The following is a 15,479-nucleotide window of genomic DNA, read 5'->3' as shown; positions in this document are numbered from 1 at the left end:
TCCTAAGCTATTTCTCAGAATTAATACGTGTTAATGGTACAAACAGATGAAAAGTTTGGAGTCAATCATCTAGCACTATTGTCAATATAATTGGTAGCTAAATTAGCTTTAATATAATTTACTGAACTTTGTCTGCCTAACTGCTCAAATTTGAATATCTATATGGAGTTTTCTAATTAATTGGATGAAATTTATTATTAGAACCTCTAAAATTACATAACCATTGGGATAACTGGTGAGGGAAATGCTGAACATTTGACTACATTTAATTTCAAAGGAGAAATCAGTTTTAAATTGTGTTCCATATTTCATCTTCACATTTATTTTAAATTCACATAAGTAATCAAGAAGATGACTAAATAATACATGAAAGCATCTACGTATATTCCAAATGCCAGGAAAAAAAGGTGAAGCAAAACACATATACTATATAGGAAAGATAATAATTAGATATTTTCTAAAAATATTGTGAGTCTGGAATGATTATGAAGAAAATCTTAATAATCAACTCACTGTAGACAATATCCTAAAGCATCACAAGGCCATCACAAGCTCAGTGGAAAGAAATGGCATATTGCTAAAATCTATTGGTGTGTTCAAAAGCGGAGGGGATTTTATGACAACTGTAACCTTAGCAATTTTATCTATACCTAGGAAATAACTTGACTCAATAAAACTTTATAACTGCTCACATTGGATGAGCTAAAATTACCTGCCAGTCTCTATGCTGAGAGGCTTTTTTATACATTATGTTTATATACATTATCTCATTCAATCTTCATAAAAAAAAAAAAAGACCCTATGAGGTAGGTTCTGCCATTTTCCTTACTATAAAGATAAGGTAACTAAGGTTTGGAAACATAAAATACTTTGCCCAAGGTAAATGGCTAAAGATCAGGAAATATGACATGAGAATTCAAACTCTTCACGATAAAGTGCACCCTGATAAATGGGAGAAATGAAAAAGTCCTTTAAGGTCATAAGCCTGATTTTGAGATACTAAATATCATATCCAAAGTTACATAGTTCAAAGCAGAAATTAAACAAGAACTTGAGTTTTTGACAATGGTATCTTAATACATTATACCACATATTTATGACAATATCTGCTATAAAATTCTTGAAATTTTATTTACAAAGATGAATTTTATCTGCCAGGCTTTAGTGTAATTTTTATAGCCACATATCTTAATAGCATCAGTCAATTTATCTGCTAATTTCTATATTTTCTCTTCTGAAGAGTTCAAGAACCTCTTAAAGATACATTTTATCCCAGTAGGGAGTCTAGGAGTATAAAAATAATTAACTCCTAAAATGTCTTTGTTATTTTATTTGTATTTGATTACTTAATTAAGGGAATTGTGAGATACATACCAAAAGTAAGTCGATCTTATACTAAATAATTATGATTTACACTAGGGTCAAATTATACATCTCCATGATGTTTGAAAATTATTAGAAACTGGAAGATTGTTACAAATATGCTCTTAAATATTTTGCAAAAATTAAGTGAATTTTTTTCTTCACCCCATTATGGTCAATGCAGATAAAAGACTCTTTCCTTTACCTAACCTGTAAATAAGTGCTTAGGAAATAAATGGTTAGCAGATGTCCCAATTTCCACTTTTAGTAAAAAATGATGAGTAATAGGATAGGAAGGTAAACTTGAAAGAAGAAAATCAAAACTAGGTAGAAAAGAAAGGAACCGATTATTTCCCTTAGTAACAAATATTTCAATAAAATCCATTTTGTAAAATCTTTGACTGACATGTTCATTACCTTACCAGTGACTTAAATGAAATATTGGATAGAATGCTATGATTTACAAATGGCATGACACCAAAAGGAATAAATAATATATTGCATAACAGATACAGGCTCCCAAGAAATTTAATAAGGTGAAATTTAGAAGTGATAAGTACAACAGTTTGCATTGAGACTTAAAAAAAAAAGTCAGTGTTCCAACACAGGCAGATTTACCATGAAGTCCATGGAAGCTTAAGCTTCAGGACCCCTGATTTACCCCCACATCTTACAGAGCCTATACCTAATCATATACATATACACACAGATACATACGCACATATATATGTGTATATATACGTACATACACACATATATTTATATATAATGCTCTTTCTCTTAAAGAGGGGCTCCAAAATTATATAAGCTTCAGGCCCCACAAAACCTGGATTTGCCCTTGAGTTTTAATTTCTACAGGATATTAAAGACTACCTAACTCTGAATTCCTTCACCCTTATTTGACAAACTTTCAGAACAAACAAGATAGGCAACTAAAACCACCATGACCAAAACCAGAGTGCACCTTGGAGACAGAGGTCAACTTGCCCGTAAGTGGGAGAAATACTCATTTGAGACCACCAAAGTTGGCTCCAGAGCCTACATCTTGGTGATTAGGAAGAAATTTGTATGTATAGGAGGAAAATGAGGCATTTTCCTCAGACACAGACCGGTGAAAGTTAATACACAGGCTCACAGCTCAAGCCTAAGGGTCAGTTACAGATAGTTGGTAGCCCAGAGCTCTGAAACTCATCCTATGTCTGACGTGGCAGTCACTGCAATAAGTACGTCAGCACTATCTGATGGGTCAATTTCATGTGATCCTTCCTCACACACAAAAACACTGTGGTGGCCAGCAGGTGTGATCTACTTACCAGGCTACCCTCCTGCAATTGTGGCTGGTCAGGAGGTCCTGAGATTACCCAGAAGTGTGCGAGTCCCAGGGCTCTTGGAGGAAATGGATGGTCCCAGGTACAGAGAGGTGCCAAGGACCTCAAAGGTGAACAATGGGCCCAGGCCCTGTGCATCAGGACCCTTGAGTCATTGGCCCGAGGCAAGGACCACACTTGCCCGGGTCTAAGGGTGGTTCTGGGTCCAATTCTAAGTGACAAAATATTCAGAACAGGACTGAGATGTGGTGAATCAGAGTGCTGGATGCTGGGGCGTTGGAAGGAAGGAACTTTGTGGGCAAGACCAGAAGGTATCTCCATCGGGTACCTCTGCTGATAAAGAGGGGGCACCATAGTACGAATGTTCCCTGAAGGTTTGATTATAAAGGGGAAAAAAGAAATTGCTTGAAAGAGGGGTTATACTGAAACAAAATTGTATAAAAAAAAATTAAGAAAAGACAAACAATAACAAAAATGAACAAAAGAAAAAATAAATAATTTTTAAAAAGTCCTTTACATATCAACAGAAGTAGCCTTTGAACTAAGATAATCAGTATTGCTGGACCTGGACCTATTTTCCCTAAGATACCATCTGTGCTCTTCTCCTCTTCTCTGTATCACAGGTGGTGGACCCTGTGGGCTGTGTTCCCCAAGCTGCCTTATCAGATGGTTTCTGGGTGGGCTTGGACAGCTAATGAGAAGCACTCACCGGAGATGGAAAAGCACTAGGAAGGGAGAAGCCAGGGGTATTTCTCTCTCCCTTTCTGCCTTGGGAAGCATCTTCATTAGTGACTATCTCTTTTCTGTGGTTCCATTATCCTAGGTTTTCTTGGCCCCTGGGCTCTGATAATATCATCATCTTCTTATGGCTCTCAGCCTAGGGATGCTAATGACTTCCTGCATTTGCTACTTTCTGCGTCACCTCATTGCCCCCTGTGTGGCTTCACTACTCTTCCTTCATCTGTGTAACAAATCCTCTACTTCCTATTCCCTCTGTTGTAAAGCCTCTATAATTATAACAGTGTGGTATTGGCCCATGAACACACAGAAAGAGGACGAAACAAACAGAAAATCCAGAAATAGACTCAGGTATATATGGAAATTGGATATATGATAAAGTTGGCATCTCAGATCACTTAGGGGGAAAGATGACCTTTAGAAGAAATGATGTTGGTACAGCTAGATAGACATTTGGAAAAGCAAAACATTGAATTTTATCTCACACATTACCTCAAGATTAAGTCCAAGATTAATTTTACAGAAATGTAAAAAATAAAACTACATACATTCTAGAAGAAAACACAGTGAATTCTATTATAATCTAGGAGTAGGGAGAGCCTTTCTAACTGTGACTCAAAATACAGAAGCAATAAATAGAAAAGATTGAGAAATTGAACCAACTAAAAAAGAAATGGCAAAAAAAATTCATCATAAGCAAAACCAGAGGACAAATGACAAACCAGGAGGAATCACAGACAAAGGTCTACTCCAGTGTTTCTAAAGCTCTGCACTATTGACATTTGAGGATAGATACTTCTTTGTTGTTGGGGCTGTTGTGTACATTGCAGAATGTTTAGCAGTATCTTTGGCCTCTACCTACGAGATGCCAATAGCACCGTTTCCCCAGTTGTGACAACCAAAACTGCTTCTAGACATTGCCAAAAACCCTAGAGAGAAGAGTGAGGAGGGAGGAAAAATCATCCCCAGTTGAAAACCCATGGTCTGTTCTAATATATGAAAATGTCTTAAAACAGTGAAGGGAAAATTCAAAACCCAGTAGAAAATTAGGCAAAAGACATGGACATTTGATAAAAAGGGAGATGAATGGCTCTCTTTAGGTTACTTAACCTCACTTATAATAAGAAAAATAATGCAAGTTAGAATCATACTGAGATATTTCTTACCTCTCAGATTGGCACACATTCAAACATTTGAAACAAATCTGTAAGCTACGCCCTACTGATGGGAGTGCAAAATGACACAACCCCTCTGAAGGGGAGTTTATCAATATCTAACAAAATCATTCACATTTTCCTTTGACCTAGGAACCTCACTTCTAGGAATCTTCTCAAAGAGGCATAGCTCCATAAATACAAACCAACATATGCACAAGGTTATTTACTGCTGTAAAAGGCTGAAAGTAATTCAGATGTCCATCAACAGCAATGGCGGAATACACAATGTGACACGTACTACCCAATGCAATACTAGTATGCAGACCTTCAACAAAATAAAGACCATCTTTATGTACTGATATGGAATAATGTTCAGAATGTATTATTAAGTGGAAAAAGCAAGGTGCAGAACAGAGTGAGAGTGTGTGAGAGTGTGAGAGAGAGAGTATGTGTGTGTGTGTTACAAAAAGAAAACTCTTACAAATGGTAACATAGCACATGAATGGGAGCAATAAAGGAGGGGACAGATGGAAGCAAGAATTTTCTGAGTATACCTTTTTATACAATTTTGGCTTTTGAATTATGTAAATATATTCTGTATTTTTAAAAATAAGAATAGAAAGGTTAAACCTTAACATTGAAACCAAAACAAATAAACTTAACTATTTTAGATTAGTGATACAACTTAGGGAGGAAAATCATTTCCAGTGACTCTTGACACAATATTCTGATATATTTTTATGACTACAATTTGGAAGATATTCTAAGTGCTTCAAATAAATCTTAAATTTCACTGAATAGTCTTGTCATTATTAGAAATATTGGTAGCATAACTCAGAACCTGTTTTATATGATAGGATAAAAACAAATAAATAAATGCCTTAGCAACCAAGATTTTCATTAGAAAAGAGATACAATATAAAATCAAATCAAAAAACTTGTAGCATTAAAACTTAATTAGAAATCTTCCTATGAAACAAGCATTATATAAGTATATATTAATATATATGTATATGCATATACACATACATATTTTTTCTGGCACTATTCACTGTCATTGATTTTAAAACACTAAATATGTAAAAATTCACAATTTCATAGTAGCTGAGAAATAAAAAGAAAGAGGGAGACAGAGCAGCACCATTATCAAAGGTAACTAATAAACCAAGTTTTTACTCTAAAAGTTGATAATCAAAGGAAAATAATTATGAATGTACCCCCTTTGGGGAAAACCTGTTGCCCATACCCATTTTATTATGTAAAGCTCTTTTTAAAAGATTGACAGACAGTAACTGTAGAAGGAAAGATACTATTATCGAATCACAATTTTGCAATCTCAATGAAACACTTGTTCCAATCAAAGATTGTCAAAAGAATGATAAACCCTTATGTGAAAGGTCACCGGGACATGCATAGTGCCATTCCCAACAGTTCATTTACTACACAGTTTACTTTCTAATTACAAAGGGAAAACAGACCTTTACAATGGACATATCTAGTAGTCACCATACTAAAAGTCATTAAATTTAGTGTGACCAATATTATGTCTCCTGATGCAATAGAAAAGCACTCAGAATCACCTACGAAGTGCTGTATTCTTCCCAAAATCCTTAGCCTGGATGTAATCAAAACTTTAGATCTAATTTCCAGGTTACAAGAAGTACAAAGGGTAAAGGGACAAGTTAAAAATTAAAAAAGAAAACAACCAAATATAGAATGTGGTATATTTTATAAGACAATTGTCATAATCTCACCAAAAAGTCAATATCATGAAAAAGAATGTTGGTGGACTATTCTAGACTTAAAGAAGCTAAAGTGATAAAAACAACCAAATTAAATAAGTGACCTTTGATTGAGCCCTGGTTTGAAAAAGCAGCTGTAAGGGCATTTGGGAGAAAATTGGATAAATTAGATAGACAGATTGGTAGATTCGATAGACTGAGTAGACATCACTTGATTAGGAAATTATTAATTTTCCCAAGTGTGAAAAGTATTGTGGTTCAGTAAGAGAATGCTTTTTTATATGCATACTGAAATACTTTGGAGTAACACATTATCTCCAAAACTTATTTTCAAATTGTCCAGCAAGCAAGATAATAGATAGAGCAAATATGGCACATGTTAATTGTTGGATATAGGTTGTTTGGTGGTGGATATATGTTCAATGCACTATTTTTTTAACTTGACGGTTTCAAAATTTTAATAAAAATATGGTTAAAAACATTGTACTAACATAAGATGAGATATGCTAAACATAACAAAGACCCAGGTGTGTAGGAGGTTAGTGGGCCACGTTTATTCTATCCTTAGACTATTTAAAGAAGCATAAAAAATTAGTTAGTCTCAGGCAGTTGATGGCACGGAGACTCTAGGGTTGCACCAGATCCACCGTCTATGGCTGAAAAGGCAACAGGGGGAGCTATTCTATTGGTGCTGACAACAAAGCTGATTAGACAAAGATCTGCAGAGCTACTGTGCTTGGTCATGACTTACAAAAACAGGTAGATTAAGTGGCGATGCTGGCAGGGCATAGTTTCCCTCAGCTATTATTGTTATGGGTTATGGAACATGGTGATGGGTATAACGCTAACAAATCCAGAGAGGAAGCACTGTCATTCAGTAGACCTATCCATAGGAAGGATTTAGGCTGAGATTTAGGCAAAGGGTATAAAGAAACTAGATAGAAACCTACGAAGGCCAATAGATTCAGATGAGTTTTGAGAATCTCTTTAAAAGTCAGGCAACAGATATTCAATAAGTTCATTTAAAATTATATAGTTATGGCACATTTTCTCAGGCTCAGATGGTTTTTGCCCTCTGGGTGGAAGGTAATGGTTTGTTAATGAGTACCTGGCTTCACCACACACACACTAGTTTCAGGGTGTAAAGGAAATATTACTTTAATTGACTAGTTGAAAATTTCACAGGTCTGGAATTTAATTACCTGTTGGAACTGTAGCTAAGATATCACAGTCTCATAACATTTTATTGCCTTTTATAAATGACCACAATATATCAGAATTTTGGGAGGAAACAGTGCATTGTGTATGGAAAGAACAAACATTGGAATATAGTTAATTCTAAGGTTGAAGGAGAGACTTACAAGTACTTCGATGCACTCCATTGAAGTTCAGGTGAAAAGACAGATTCTGCTTAAGTGACAAGGAGAAACTGGATTTCAAAGTTCTCTGTTTTCTTTATATTTTGTAATGCAGTTTCTGGTTTTGGATTCCAAGGAAAATCTGAAGGTGGATAAAGTTGTTCTTTTTCAAACTACCTTGCTCCTTTTTTAAGTTGGCTTACTCTGTATGGCACTTAGAGCCTGTATGGCCTAATCTACTTCTTAAAAATCATGTGGAGCTTTTAATTGTTTCCTAGGTTTTAACTCTAGTTGCCCTTGTCTAGGCAGCATATGTACTTAGGTAACATATTGTACTGGAAGTTGTCTCTACACATTTATCACAAGATTGGGCTCATGGGAAGCCCAAGACATTTGGTGATGTCTCGATGGGTTGAGGGAGAGCAGGATGAGAGGTTTCTTAGTCCCTGAGCCTTAGAAATACCTGTAAATTAACAGTTTAAGAGACAAGACTTGTGAGGAGAAGAAGGGAAAGATTAAGGATTAGATGAATTAGTTGCTAGTCTATTAACGAGGTAAGTAAATTTATCCCTCTTGGTATATGTGATAATTTTATGTGTCAACTTGTATAGGTCATAGTACCCATTTTTTTGGCCAAGCACCAGTCTAAATGTTGCTTTGAAGGTATTTTGGAGATGTATTAATAACTAACATTTAATCCATAGACCTGAGTACAGCAGATTACCCGCTATAATGTTGGTGAGTCTCATCCAATCAGTTGAGGACCTTAAGCAAAAAGGCCAAGGTCCCGCAGTAAGAAGGAATTCTGCCACCAAATTACCTTTGGACTCAAGACTGAAACATGAACTCTTCCCGAGATTTTCAGTCTGCCAGTCTGCCCTGCAGAATCAGGACTTACCACCTTCCACAGTCACATGAGCCAATTCCTTAAAACCTCTCTCCTCTACTCCCTTTCCCTCTCTCTCTCTCTGATTCTATGTCTCTGAAAAAACCTAATATTCTTCCTCATCTGTAAGAGCCCTCCAAGTTCTTCAGTTTTACAGCTTCTTATGTAAAGAACAGATCTTTGTTGCTAAATTACTTACTGAAAATAGTGAGCTCTTAATATTAAGGAAAAAAAATTTCTCTGAAAAATATTTTCCCTTTCCACTGATAATGCAAAGGTAAACTCCAGCAGTACATAATAACAATAAATTCTTAATAAATGGTATGTGAACTAATAACTAATAATGCTTTACCATTCATTAAAATATTCCATAGTGCTGAAGACATCTAACAACATTAGCAAATGACCCAAATTAATACTAATATTATTGTTTTAAAATTGATGATACAGAGGGTTGACCAGGCAGAGCATAGAGGATTTTTACGGCAGTGAAAATATTCTATATGATATTACAATGATGTACATATGTCATTTATACATTTGCGCAAACCCATAGAATGTACAACACCAAGAGTGAACCCTAATGTAAACTATGGACTCTGGATGATAATGTTGTGTCAGTGCATGTTCATCATTGTAACAATTGCACCACTCTGGTGGAGGACGTTGATAATGGAGAAGGCTATGTGTGCATGGGAGCAGGGGGTATATTGGTATATATCTAACCCTTCCACTGATTTTGCTGTGAAGCTAAAAAAATTAAGTCTTTTTACAAAATTATTGACCCTAGTGTGAATAAAATATGAATGACATAGAACTTCAGGGTTTAAAATCAACTTGCACCATACTGATACCACTTAGGGTTCTTATCATGCTGTGTTTCTTATGATTCAGTTGTAATTAGTCAGAATATACTGCAGCTGTTTGTGATTTCAGGGAAGAATAAGATGTTTATAAAGAGAAAATGTTTCATTATCTCTGCTTTTTAAAATGCCTTTCTTTGTAATTGGTATTTTATGATATGTTTTTCCATCCTCATTTCAAATCCTAAACAAGGTTGTTAAATAGGGTTTTATCATACATGGAAAAATTGCTACATATTAATTTCCTTCCCCACTCCCTCCTGTAGTTCTGTGCCTGCACACACACACTCACACACATTATTTATATATGTGACACCTTTTGGCTCTGCATAAGATGCTACTGCAAAAGTGCACTGTGTCAAATTTTTCCAGCTTTTTTGTTTCTACTCTGGCACCATTGCCAGGGTTTCAGACGTACTATGATTTCCTTTAGTTATTTCCTCCCAGCAATTATTTTGAAATTAGGTATTATGACTCATCAGATATATGAATGTATGCATTCCCTCATAACAAGTGCCTTCTCTATTATGTTGGGCTGCCCTGTTTTTCCTGCTTTAGTTCTCTAATTTCTGGAACCTTATTGGAATTAGTCATGGATAAACATCAAGTGTCTATATTAAAAGCAAGTATCTTCCTTACAGATGTAGCATGGACTCTGGGGGTATGGCGAAACATGGTGTGAAAGTACCTTCTTCCAATGTGCAAGAAGGCAATTATTAAACTTTAGGTGTAGGTTCACCCTCATTTTATAAGTTTCACATATACCTTATTACTGGAATTCCACAGAGGAGGTTGCAGTAGCTTTCCCACTAGCGAGAAAACAGAAGAACCATGGGGTAATATAAGGAAAGGACAGGAATTGGCCACTATGTGCATGTGATAGTAAAGAACCCATAGAAGCAACAAAAGGAATCTTATGACAGTCAGAAGATGTAGAAATCTATTCTCAGGCTTTCAAGATAATTAGGAGAGGAAAAAAGGAGTAATGCCAGTGTAGTGAACATCTACTGTTTTTGCTTGACTAGAATCTTCCTTCATTTAGTAACAGCAGCATGGTTTTCCTCTGAGAAACGAGCCCTGCCCTGTGAGAAGGGTGAGTCTCAACTGCAGTGCCACATCCTCCCCTGACCAAGAGCATTGATTTAGTCCAACCCAGGATGTGGATCTTGATTGAGTGACACAAATGCTGAAAATTTGGGGGGCTGATTTATCTCAATGATGGTGTGTTAGACTTTTTCATTCATTTCTGCTGCCTAGATATTCCTGGTTGCTCTGGTTATTGCTGTTTTTAACCCTTGTTTTTTTTTGTCCCACTGGTGTCTGTTGTTTACAATGTTACAACTCTGATGTCACATTCAACCAATGAACTAGGTCTCTTTAGTGATTTGGTGAAGTTAAAAAGAAAACTAACTTTAATAAAGGGTGGGCTGGATTAAAGACTGTAAACTTTCTGCAAAAGAGTAGAGGAGGACTTTGCCTGGAAATGTCTCAGAACTCTAGCCTACCTTAAGAAAAGAAGACTAAGCCAGAATGTAGTTCAATGCTCTGCTTCTTTCATTGAGAAGGTCATGCAATAAAACACACCAACTGAACAAACCATCATGATTAGTGATGCATTTCGACGTCCATTATGCTCCCTGCTCCTTATATAATTTCAGTTTGAGTAACTCTGATCTAGGTTATGTTGTTTTAATCCAAAGAATGTGCTGAATGAGACTTTTTGTTGGAAAATCTAGAACCTAGCATATGATTTACACAAGTATGGAGAGTCTCAGGAAACACAAATCAATGAGAAAAAAAAACAAATAGTACAACAAGTCCTTGAATAATACCATTTTGTTCAACATTGTTTTGTTATAACAATAATGAGAAAAAAAATCAATTCCTGCCCAGGGCCACTGTCTGAGTGGAGTCTGCACATTCCCCCAGTGTCTGCATGGATTTTCTCTGAGTACTTCAATTTCCTCCCACATCCCACGGATGTGCATGTTAGGCTCATTGACATGTCCACAATGTCCTAGTCTGAGTGTACACGTGGGTGTGAGTGTGCCCTGCGACGGGACAGCGTCCTGTCCAGGTGGGTTCCTGCCTTGCCCTGAGCTGTTGGCTCTGGCCCCCTGAGACTCTGAACTAGAATAACTGGGTAAATAATTACCTTACTTATTTTTATTAATCTTTCTTAAATGTATGTATAGCTCACATTTATTTCAATATTTAATATTAGAAGTGTTTCAGTTTTTATTTAAAAATTTGGTGATGTTTTAGTGACCAGAAATATGTCATGAGAACTTAACTCTTGTTTATATCAATTAGACTACAGTAAAGTTGATTTCATTATCTTTCTCTGAAAGTTGCAGTATCCAAGAACCTATCAAGGACCTTAAGTGAGGACTTAGTGTAATTTTCTAGTTGAATAGATTACAGAAATGTAAGCTCTCTTATAGTTATCTTAAAAGATCTGGGCTCTTAAATTCACACACTTTCTTTGTGTTTCTGATATGCTAAGTTTTTTTTCATGGATTTTCAATGTGAATTTAATAAAAATTTGACTTAGATTCTTGTTTTTGATTAAATTGCAACTCATTTGTTTGTGGATTTTTTAAAAACATGTTTTCTGCTGTCAAACAATAAAAATGGCTACCTCCCAAGAAAACATACTCTGTTCTCCAGAGGCAATGAATCAAGTTCATCTGGAGTCTATGAGTTTGGATAGGCTGTATGGTAAACAAAGTTGACGTTTCAGAATAATTCATTAGTTGATGTAGAAAAGTGTTTGGGTACATCAGGGTTCTTAACCTCGGTACTACTGATGTTTTAGAGCTGGATAATTCTTTGCTGTGGACAGCTCTCCTGTATAGGATATTTTTCAGCATCCCTGGTCTGTATCCCTAGATGCCAGTAGCAATCTCCCTCACTTGCCAAATGTCCCCTGGGAAGAGGAGACAAAATCGCCTCCAGTTGGGAACCACTGGTTTGTATCATTGCAGTTAAGGACATTGGTTTTAGAGTCTGACAAATCTGAACTCAACTCTCAGATCTGCCCCTTTCTTGTTGACCTGGGAAACTTACTCATTTTCCTTATCTGTGAAATGTTGATTGCACTGTGCATGGTCTATCTGCTAAGATTCTTGAAGAGATTAGATAAGCTGTGCACTTAGCTTGATGATTCACCTATGGCAAAAACTCAACAAAAGTAATCATTGTTATTAATAGTAGTTGTATCATAATTCCTAAATCCTAAATGCAATTTTTCTGACCCAAATCTGCAAAGTAATGACTAACCAAATTTCTGATTGTTTTATTTGTCAAAAGTATATGAACTAAAACTCTAAAATAAGTCAAAGAAAAACAAAACAAAAAACTAAGCTCTAAATACAATAATTCCTAAATGGGACAAAGATAAACTTTATAGCTAACTCTCTGAACTTGAAACTATTTTCAGAAAAATAACTGTAGTAATGTTGCTTTCCATACATGACTGCTGAAGAAAAGTACAGATAGGAGAAATAAAACTGGAAAAGAATCATAGGTTGCAAATCTCTGTCCTAAGAAGAGTTATCTTCCCTCTTTCTCTAAATCCTTAGGGGTTAGCACTGAAAGAGACTAAGAAAATGAACTGGAATGTGGAATACTGTCACGTGGAACTATTATAACATAAGAAGTCTAACCAAAGACAAAATTTAAATGAAGAAATTTTGTACATGTGCATTTCAAATTACCTCAACCACAAAATTAGAGAAATGACAGATGAATACATGAATTGTCAAACCACCCGCTGTATAAAAATAAGCTTCTGAACTTTAGTGTTTTGCTTAATAGAAAATCCTTTCTTTCTTGACTCAATTATGACCTCAGACATGCATCAGAACTTAATGCATATGAAAAAACAATTTAATGCCAAACTTTGTAGATGTAAAAAAAAAAAATGCATGAGTAGAGTGACATTTAAAATGTTGATTTAAATTCCTTAGCATAAAATTCAACCATCTGGGAATTTTATTTGCTTTCCTCTCAGATTTTGGCACACATGCAGGTGAGTATAGCTGTTATCCATAAACAAATGGATGTTCTGAAGGGGCGGTTGTATAGTTTCTTTAACACCAAGTTCAATTTATCTGGGGGTGTTCAGATAGTGCTTTCATTTTGGGGGTTGTGGAAAGGCTAAGAGATGAAAAACTCAAATACTGTGTTAGGAGATTCTGTTGAGAAGAGGAATCCTGATTACTGCTTTGTATTTGAAAGTATATCAGTAATAGAGTCTCCCAGAGGGAACTCACCTGAGAGTTCAGATTATAGTGAATAATCTTAGAAACATTCTCTATGAAAGTAAATTGCATGGTTGAATGACTGTGCTACTCTCCCACTATGAGCCATGTCATGATTAAAATTGCCTTCACATTAAATTGTACAAAGATGCCTCATAAATAGAAAATATTCAACAAATATTTCCTGATGACAGTCCAATCTCCCGTCATCTCAGCAAATTAAAATGAAGTTTCAAAGGCTTTAAAGAAGTCACACAGCTAATTAATTGCAGAGTTTGTCCAGGAAACTTACTCTCTTGAATCCTCAGTCCAGCTCTAGGTTGGATGATTAAATCATGGACACATTGATTGTTTCAGTGAAACAAATTTACACATTCATTTAATCTAAGACATCCTTTACCTCACACACACCACCTACATGCATACCTTTATTTAACTTTTGAGTTAACTGAAATGCTGAACAGTTAAGAACATTGGTCACTGTTCTTTAGGACATCATTCTTGAACAAAATGAAGTTTCTATTATACTCTAGCTTTTACGTGGCTAGCAGAATCTGAAGAAACACTTGAGAAAAGCATCATAGACTGTTTTATTTCTGGGGATCCAAAGAAAGCATCAGTAAGAGTTCCACAATAAGATCACTTATAGAATATTTCAGGGCAAAAAAAAATTAAACTATCATAAAAATGTTCTTTGTCAACAAATTGTGACAGTAGTACAAAGCACTCAGTCATGGTGAATCTTTTAAGCTTTTCAAAAGCAACTCCAAAAGCTAAGTCCCAAAAAAATGTCTTAGACAAAAGCAAACTTTTAAGAAAAAGAATGTATTTTCCCAAGGTTAACTACTCTGAAGGCATTTGCATGTTTAAGTACCCATAAGTTTGTTTAAAAAAATGTTTTATCACACTTTATAGAGATTCTTTGAGTTAAGTTGTATTTTCCAAAGATGGCTACAACAGTATCTCCTATTTCATAGTTTCTTCTAGAATCCTGTAAATTTCCCTTTAAGAAGTACAGTCTATTTCCTGCATCCTTAAATATGGACAGGTTTGTGACTTGCTTATAATAACAGCACAAAACTTCCCTAGCTCAGAAAAGGCAGCGCAACTTGCACCTTGTACATTGGGACTCTAGGGCCATTCCCAGACTCTCCAGATGGAAAATGATTCTCTAATTAAGAAAGAACCTCAAGCCAAAGATCAAATTCAGCGTGGGACTATAAGATCATTTGCCAGGACTTTGGAAAGCTCTAAGGTTGTACTTCATATATCATTTAAGAAATACAGAAGGCTTTCTGAGGATCTTAATGGCAAGCCTCAGAGGTCCTCTCTGTTAAAAAATTTAGGAGTTTTAAGTATTTAAGGATGCTGTCCTTCATCAGAATCACCGGGAACTCAAAGAGAAGAGATTATCTTAAAGAGATTTGTGACTCCAGCTTTTATTTACTAGAATGAAACCCAATAAGAGTCATAGAAAATCCACAAAGTTTTTAAGAATTGTATTGATGGAAACAATGCCAGGTTTAAAATTAAAAAAGACAGAGATAATACAAAATGAAAGGAGGTCTCTGGACCCTAGAGCTACTATAGGCAGGAAGAAAATTGAGAAGATTATTTAATTTTGTACATAGGTCACTTGTAACAAAGGAAAGATTACTCAAAGAGAATATGACCCCCAAGAGCCAAGAGCCAAGAGCCAACAACTCTCACAGAGTAGAACTGAGCCCTACTCATAGATCTGGCAACATAAACCCAGCCGGACTTTGGAATTTCTATGGAC

The 15,479-nt window shown here is 35.6% G+C and overlaps 1 protein-coding gene and 1 long non-coding RNA gene across 7 annotated transcripts in view; one reads left to right on the top strand and one right to left on the bottom strand.

Annotated features, from left to right (window-relative positions):
• ANKS1B (ankyrin repeat and sterile alpha motif domain containing 1B) overlaps positions 1–15,479 on the bottom strand; it is a 950,573-nt gene that overhangs the window by 516,684 nt on the left and 418,410 nt on the right. The gene's annotated exons all lie outside the window — the stretch shown is intronic.
• The window catches only part of LOC123639407, a 36,918-nt gene continuing 32,980 nt past the window's right edge, over positions 11,542–15,479 (top strand). The window contains exon 1 of the long non-coding RNA XR_006735718.1: positions 11,542–11,577. This is a non-coding gene — a long non-coding RNA (uncharacterized LOC123639407). The remainder of the gene's footprint in view (positions 11,578–15,479) is intronic.

The sequence above is a fragment of the Lemur catta genome, chromosome 6, assembly GCF_020740605.2.
Source record: "Lemur catta isolate mLemCat1 chromosome 6, mLemCat1.pri, whole genome shotgun sequence".
Lineage (NCBI taxonomy): Eukaryota > Metazoa > Chordata > Mammalia > Primates > Lemuridae > Lemur > Lemur catta.
This window is presented reverse-complemented; position numbering and strand designations above follow the sequence as displayed.